At 49.9% G+C, this 7,769-nt stretch overlaps 1 protein-coding gene across 4 annotated transcripts in view; it reads left to right on the top strand.

Moving 5' to 3' along the window:
* CDK12 (cyclin dependent kinase 12) overlaps window positions 1–5,213 on the top strand; it is a 60,385-nt gene extending 55,172 nt beyond the window's left edge. For 3 of the 4 annotated variants that reach the window (XM_049859380.1, XM_049859382.1, XM_049859383.1), the window contains 2 exons: window positions 1,355–1,459; window positions 5,036–5,213. The gene's annotated coding sequence lies outside the window, so the exon portion shown is untranslated. Of the gene's footprint in view, window positions 1–1,354; window positions 1,464–5,035 lie in introns of all 4 variants that reach the window. The other variant, XM_049859381.1, reaches the window with a different exon arrangement.
* The last annotated feature ends 2,556 nt before the right edge of the window (window positions 5,214–7,769 follow it).

Genomic DNA, 7,769 nt, shown 5'->3' on the forward strand with positions numbered 1-7,769 from the left:
TAGGCCCTCTTGCCTATAAGGTGCTGGGAGTATGGTGCCCACACAAGCATTCATCTGTGTATATTTTATCTTGTCTGACCCATCTACTCTCACTCAAATTATGGCTCCTCCCTTCCTCCCTCCCTTCATCTCTTTCTCAGCTTTTCTGTGGGCAGGGGTAGGCACAGCCAGGCTTGGGAGTATCATCATGCCCTGCCACCTCGGTCCCACCCGTCTCCTTGTTATCTTCTTCCCAGTTTGGAGAAGAGTAGGGGATATGCCAAGAATGGAGGCCTCCGACTCTTCCAACCCCTGAACATCACACCCATCACATCCCCTCCTAAAGCCCCACTACCATTTACACTTCTGCCCTTCACCCACCAAGCCCAGGAGGAGGGCAGCTGCAACCTGCCACGCCCTCTGACTTCTCTCTGCCCCTTTAAGGGAGATGGAGGTGGGTACCCAGCTGACTAAACCTACTCACACCTCCAGAAATTAGACACCAGGGCACAGTGCCACTCTCCCAGGCTGGCACATGCTACCCTGGCAGAGGTTCAAACAACCCCCACCCCCATACCCCCACTGCTATGTCTTCCTCTTCTCTCTCTCTGGGTTTTTTTTTTTCCCCCTCAGCTCAAAGCACAGCTGAGGCTTAAAAGGCGGGGGCGGGGGGGACGAAGCTGGGGCAGGGGGTGGAGAGCTCCAATAGCACGTTTTCACCTGCCATTTAATTGGATGTATTTTTAATTAATGGGACCTTAGGGACCAACATGAGACAATCTGATCTCTGAATAGGGACAGGGGAGGGATTGGGTAAGGGAGGAGGATTGGGCCACTGGGTGCGGTTACCGGGAACCCAGGCCCATCAATCACTGGCCACTTTGTGTTCTGGCATGGAGTACAGTAAGGTGGAGGAGGAGGGGGAGGTGTGGGGGAGAGGTGCCAGGATCTCCCTGCAACTGCCAGGACCCCCAAAAGGAATGGAGCTGCACTGGCTGACTCAGGTCTGGGGCCCAAAATTGTACCCTGAATAGTAGGTAAATCTGTTTTCTTGCTCCTGGGGTTTTGTCAGCTTGGGCTTGTCCCAGTGAATGCTCTAAAATTGTGAAAGTAGGGTGGGGAGAGGGCTTTGAGATCCTCGAAGAAAGAAGACAAGGACTCGGACCATAGGACCAGAGACTGTGATGGAAGAGAGGAGAAGGGCAGGGTTTGGAGATATTTCTGAACATTTTGACATAAAATAAGTGCTATGGAAATTACATGCAAAACAGCATGCAAATGAGGCCTGGTGCCTTTTGGGGTGTGAATCATAGAACCTTACTGTTGCAAGGAAGGAAACTTGGAGCTCATCTTGCTTAACCCCTTCATTTTACAGATGTGGAAACAGAGATCCAGAGAGGGGAAATCAGTTGAATCCTATCTTTGATTTGCTTTGAGTTTCTGGATTTGGAGAACTCCTGGGAACACAGGGAAAGAAAAGGTAGGTAGGTATCAGGGGATGGAAGTTAAGAAAAAAGGGTGGGCGGGATATTATTCTCCATTGCTCAGAGTTGCATGTCTCTAGCCTCTGTGTCCTGGGAGCAACTCAGGGGAGTCAGGCAGGTGCAACTCTATGGAGCACTACTAGAGGGACATTTCCTTCACACAGCCCATTCCCAAGCTCATCGCATTCATTCCCTTGCTTCTAAGCAAACAAATCTCCTATAGCCTCCCATTCCCTTGGGATTTTACCATGTTAAGGGCCACAGGGAAGGAAAGGCATCAACTACCCTAACTTGCTTAACAGAGAAGTAAGTCTCCCAGTAAAGACTAAATATTGAGGTCTTTTTTTTTTTTGAGATCTTGTAGCAGTTTCCCTGCCATATTAGCCACTGGGGAAAGTTATGCTAAAAAGATGTAGTGAAGAGTGATCTTATAGCCCTCATCCCACAGGTAAGCCTAGAACAGAGGCAGAATTTAAACTCAAGGCCCTGAAGGTTGAGTCAGGAATACCCCAAATTCAAGTAGTACACTGCCCTAGAACACTTGGTCAGACCCCATCTGTATGGTGTTGGTGCACACTGGAGAGAAAGGCAAGTTCTCAGCTGACCCTATCCCCACCTGCCTGCTTCCTCCACTGTCAGATGCTAGGGTAAAAGAGGGAATGAATGAAAGAGAAAGGGGACTTTCCTACCATGTTGCTAAAGATGGCATTTCCTGGCATCCTCCTCCTTTCTCATAAAAAATTCAGCATTCTTTGTTCTGTGCTTCATTAGGCTCAGCTGGGGTGGGGGCAAGGATGGGTACCAGGTTTTCAGAGCAGTGCAGGTGGAAACTTTGTCACACACCTCAGGCCCCCAACACCTTTGCCCTACCCCCAGAATTCTCTTATGTCTTAGTACCTCAGTTTATATCCCCAAAGGCCATGGGGAAGAGCAGGACCTGCCTCTCTAAGTATCCCCAGGCTCACTCTGTCCTGCCCTTTGACCCTCAGTCATCTCCTCTTTGGCTGTCTGGTTCTCTGCCTTCACTACTACTAACAGGAAGAGAAGGATCCCTGCCCATTCTCCCTCAAGACAGTCTGAAAAGAGCCCATCTAGGACCCCTTCCTGCTTTCATGGGCCTGCAGGGTCATAAATGTGCCAGGGAGTTGGAAAGGCAGATTTTCTTGTCAGGAGATCACGGAGAGGCCTGAACCTGGAGAGAAGATAGAGGGAAAATTTGGGACTGATGCCTGTGGTCCCACCTGTGGAGCTAGCTGCCTGATACAAGGCAGGCCGTTCATATTGGGTGCTGTTCGGGGGATTTATTAGGTAGCTGTTGTTTCTACTCTGAAACGCATAGCAGTGGGGAATATCACGTAGCTGAAGAAGGAGGGAAGGGTGGCAAGCTTTCTGTAAGCCCTCTTTCTCACCCCCTTTCCATCCCTACCCCAACTAAGGCATAAAAAGGCTCTTAAAGCATTCAATCCAGATTCTCTAAGGAACAGAGCCTCTACCCCAACCCGCACCAGGCCTGCCTCACGCTTCCAAGGTTGAGCCAGAGGTGCCAGATCTGCAGGCCTGCAGTTAGAGCCTGGAGTCTGCACTGGGAGTCCAGGGGGAATGCGGAGCCTTTGGGGAGGAAAAAGGTAGATGTGAAGGAAGTGGAAGGCGGAGGTAGTGATGCCCAGAATTCCCTGCACTCTGGAGAAAAGGGACTTGATGGAAATAATTGAGGAGCTCATATCGGCCTCGGGTTTCCCTGTTAACTTTGATGGGACCCCTTGTCTCCTTCTGCCTCAGTTTGCCCCTCTGGTTAGTGAGAGATCTGGATGTCTGAACCTCCCACCTTGAAGGTGATCACGCAGATCCCCTTTCTGTAGCTCTCAAGACCATGGAGGAGGGGCAGAAAGGCAGAGAAAGGGATAAACACCCCATAGGTGACAGTGCCACAGTGTTCATCGCATTTAGGGAGAGAGGCCAAGGAAGAGAAACAGTAACCAGAGAGGGAGCCAGGAGGAGGCGCCTGCTCCTGAGACAGCCTTCTCACCCCATCCTTTCCCACTCGCCTTCGCGTGCCGACAGACAAGGCCGTGTGTCCGAGTGTGCCAGTTTTCCTGGCCGGCAGCCTTGCTTTACTGTGTAGGCAGCCGCTCTCTCTGTCCCAGCACAGAGCACATGCTGGGGGCTGTTACACTCCTTTGCTCACCCAGTTTTAGTGTGTCTGTGTGCAGATTTCTAGGGATGAAGGAGGAGGCTGGGGCCCTGTGGGTAGGAAGATGGTGGGCTCTGGGGCCCTTTGAGTGCATATCTGCCCAGCTGGGGGAGGGGAGGAGGGAGAAGGCTGCTGGCAGCTCAGCCAAGCTCCGGGTTCTGGTGACTCACACAGTGGGGGTAGTTCATGAAAATGACAGAGGGGAGAGGGGTCCCGGCCTGTTAGAGCTCTCTTCTGCCCCACTTCTCCCCGACTCTGAGCTCTGTGGATAAAGGCGTCTCATCTGAATTGTGGGGCAAGGAAGGCACCAGCCTTGAAAGAAGAGGGGGAAATGGATGAGAAAGTTGGGGTGGCTGAGTGTTCCTGTGAGAGGCTTCCCAGTGAGGAAGGGATAGGAGAGGCCAGTTATTCTTGCCCTACTGTGTTGTAGGCTGCATGGTGCTGGGCAATTCAGTGCCCCTGGGCACCTTCCACAAGAAGGACTTTGGCAGACAGTCCCTCCACCCTGCCCTCATTGCCGGCCCAGAGCCCTGGATACCCAGCTAACACCTCATAGCTTTGGGGTTTTGGGGGGAGGGTTTGTTTGTTTTTAAGCGACATTACAAGATCAGAACCTGGAAGGATAACCACTTGATCCCAGTCTTTTCCCTGCAAACAGACCCTTTGGGACAAGGGAAGAGAGAACTAGGGGCTCCTAGTTGTTGTTGTTAGGTGCCTGTCGAGTCAGTTCCTACTCATAGAGACCCTGTGTACAACAGAACAAAATACTGCCCAGTCCTACACTGTCCTCACAATCGTTGCTATGCCTAAGCCCATTGTGGCAGCCACTGTGTCAGTCCATCTCATTGGGGGTCTTCCTCTTTTTCACTGACCATCTACTTTACCAAGCACGATGTTCTTCTCTAGGGATAGATCCCTCCTGATAACATGTCCAAAGTACGTGAGACGTAGTCTCACCATTCTTGCTTCTAAGGAGCGTTCTGGTGGCTAAACCAGAGTGTTGGGGTGAGGCTGGGAAGTGGGCACAGAATCATAGGTCATCAGATGTGCAGGACAGGTGGGTGGTATGCTTCTTCTCTATCCATTCTGAATCAGGGGGGATGATTGAATATTGTCTTCGAACACACCAGAAAAAGAAGCCAGAAGGTAGACTAGGAGAACCATCCATACCTCTGCCCACAATCTAAGGGCCTCCCTGTTTCAGCAAAGGGAAGCAGTTAGAGAGCATGGATGCCAGCATATTCAGACACGTAATAATAAATACCTCCTCCTGCTAACCTCAGAGAACGGTGGGCTAAGAAAAGGGAGGCACTTGTAATAGAGCCTGAGTTTTCATTTTCCTATTTCTGTTCCTTTCATTACCAACGGCTCTTCTCTCCAGCCAGGGCGAGGGACACTGCCAAGCTGTTCCTGGAAATCCAGAGAGGGCTTTGGTCGGAGAAAGGGCAGACCGGCTATTCTTAACAGAGGGAGTTGGGACCACTCTCCCTGGCAACATCTGAAGCCCAGGGTCCTCTGCTGGAACCCCCATAATAAAGCTCAATCCTGAATCAACACATCACCTGGTTCTGGGTATAAAAGTGGTACTGTGAGGGGGAGCCTGGATGCACCAGGTGAGGTGTGGGCAGGTGTGGGGAGTTCAACCTCAGGAGAGATGTAAGAATCACTCCTTGATACCACATGCTCCCTGATCCTCCTCGTTCTCAAGCCCCTCCTCTGTCCCCCTTTTCTTTTACCTTCCTTTCAGCTAACCCAACCCCTGGCTGCCTCATGCCCTACAGTCTTAGAGGACATGGTAAGTAGTTATCTGTTCTCTATACTTTTCTTTCTCTTACTCTTCCTGTCTCCTCCTAACTCTCAGCTGAGAGTGACTTCATTTGAACTCATGCCACTAGTGAATGCCACCAAGATCGGAACCCAGAACCCCCAGCCTCTGCTACCTGTTGTCCCTGAGAATACCACTAGGGTAGGAGGCCATGTAAGTCTTCGTCCTCCCCACAAGAATATCCAGGCCAAGAATGATGTGTCCGCTGGCATCAAGGGCCCTGCCCTGAAGCATAGGGCAGCCTTAGGGCTGCAGTGGGGCCCAGCCCTGGGTGCGTGTGTGCCTATGCATTGGGCACACTGGTTTATTAGTGTTATTTCAGCATTGTGATGCAGAGAGAGTAAGTGTAACAGCTGCTCCTTGCTTGCAGTGTTTATTGTTACCTAGAGACAACCTCCTGGCTTTTTCCCAGCTCCCCCTCCCCCCAAGCCCAACCCCCTCCTTGCCAACAGTCCTGCTCTCCCCACACTGATGGGAAATTTATAGCTTGCCCATACCATGCTTTAACCCTCTCCTGTCCATAGGGTTGGTGGGCCCAAGGAAGCCAAAGTGAGCAGTGGGCATGCTTGGGCCCCAATAGGGTAGAACAATGTGTAGGGGAGAGAGGGAAGACACCCTGTTCCCCATTCTGTGTGTTCAATCTCAGGCTCCAATTCTCTTCTGGGATCTCATATTGAGAGAAAAGAGAGAAGAGCTTTGGACCTAGCCATGGGATCTTGGGAGAGCCCCTTTGGACCTAGTCTTGAGATTCCGCCATCCTTCCCACAAAATTATTCTCTTCCCTGGGCATTTCTGTGCCCTCAATTCAGCTGCCTGGTCCTGAGCAAATACAGTGAGGTGGTATTCAAACAGGAGAGGTAAATACAGACTGATGGAACCCTAGTCCCTTCTTTCTGTCTGAAAGAGAGGTGGCTATAGAGATGTCATAGCGAGAGGCTCTGGCCCAAGAGATGCTGGCCAGACCTCCACAGCTGGATAGATGTCAGACATAAAGCTGGCTGCTAAGCCTGGTGGGCAAAACTGTACACCTTAACTTCACCCGGAGCCCAGCACTAAGGTCCAAAGGCCATTCTCTAAGCCAGTCTTCTTGGTCTGGTTAATCTATTCCCTTCTGCTTATCCTTCCTGATCCATTTTCTCCTGCTCATTTTTTGGTTTGATGCCTTGGGGCAGATCAAGAGATCAAGGAGACTGAGTCATTCTAGTCATGGCCTCAACAAAGCTGGGGAGAGAAGCTCCCTCCATTCTCTTCTGTCCTAGGATCTTTCATGGAGGGGCAACCTGTCATCTATTCACCTCCACTGGAAACAGAAGAAAGGAACAGGGATCAGATGTGAGCAGGAAGGATGGAGGTTAGACTTATGGAAAAACTTACTTATGGGACTGTATGACTTCAGAATGCTTCAGAGATTTATCTTCTGCCCAGGATGGGTTTAAGTCTGTGCCTACCCAAGGGGCAGTGGAAGAACAGAAGTACTTCTCCTGGGCTCCCCCAGACATGTGACTCAGCACAATTACCACACAGTGCAACCCTCCTCAGTCCTTCTAAATGCAGCATGTGAGGTGGTTAAAAGCTCAAGTTTTGGAGGCAGACAGCCCTGGGTTCCAGTGCCAGCTCTGCTACTTGTCAGTTATGCAACCTTGGGTAACCTGTTACTTAATCTCTTTGAGCCCTAGTGTCCATATCTGTGAAATGCAGATAAACAACTACCTCTTAAGGTTGTTGTGAGAATTTAGTGAAATAAAGTGTGTAAAGCACCTAGAACAGTACCTAATACTCAGTAGGTGCTCAGTCAACAGTGGTTGATGCAGCAGAGTAGTATTACTTTGATGGAGTCAGCAGGGCTGACATTACTTACTGAGATTCAAAGACTCCATGATTCCCCTGAAATTAGAGGTCAGATGTGTATACGTGCACATGCTAGAAAGAATATCCGTAGCTTTCTTTATGGTATGGAGCAAAAAGAGAGCCCCAGGAGGAAGTGGCCTCATTCGCTTGACTCAGACTCCCCAAAAAGTCAGTTCCCCCATTCCCGTGCCTGTCAAGCCAGGAGCACCTTAAGTAGTGTTCAGACTGGAAGTACAGCTTCATCTAGGATGAAACTGGGAGAAACAGCCATTAGAAAGATAATGATGAATTGGTGTATATTTTGCTGTGTATATTATCAACAACAACAAAATAAATTTAAGAAAAAAGATAACTACAACAAAATAAATTAAAAAAAAAGAAAAAAGATAACTACAATTACCATTTGCCAGGCACTGTACATTTTATCAAGTACATTTAACTT

The sequence above is a fragment of the Elephas maximus genome, chromosome 19 (genome assembly GCF_024166365.1).
Source record: "Elephas maximus indicus isolate mEleMax1 chromosome 19, mEleMax1 primary haplotype, whole genome shotgun sequence".
Classification (NCBI taxonomy): domain Eukaryota; kingdom Metazoa; phylum Chordata; class Mammalia; order Proboscidea; family Elephantidae; genus Elephas; species Elephas maximus.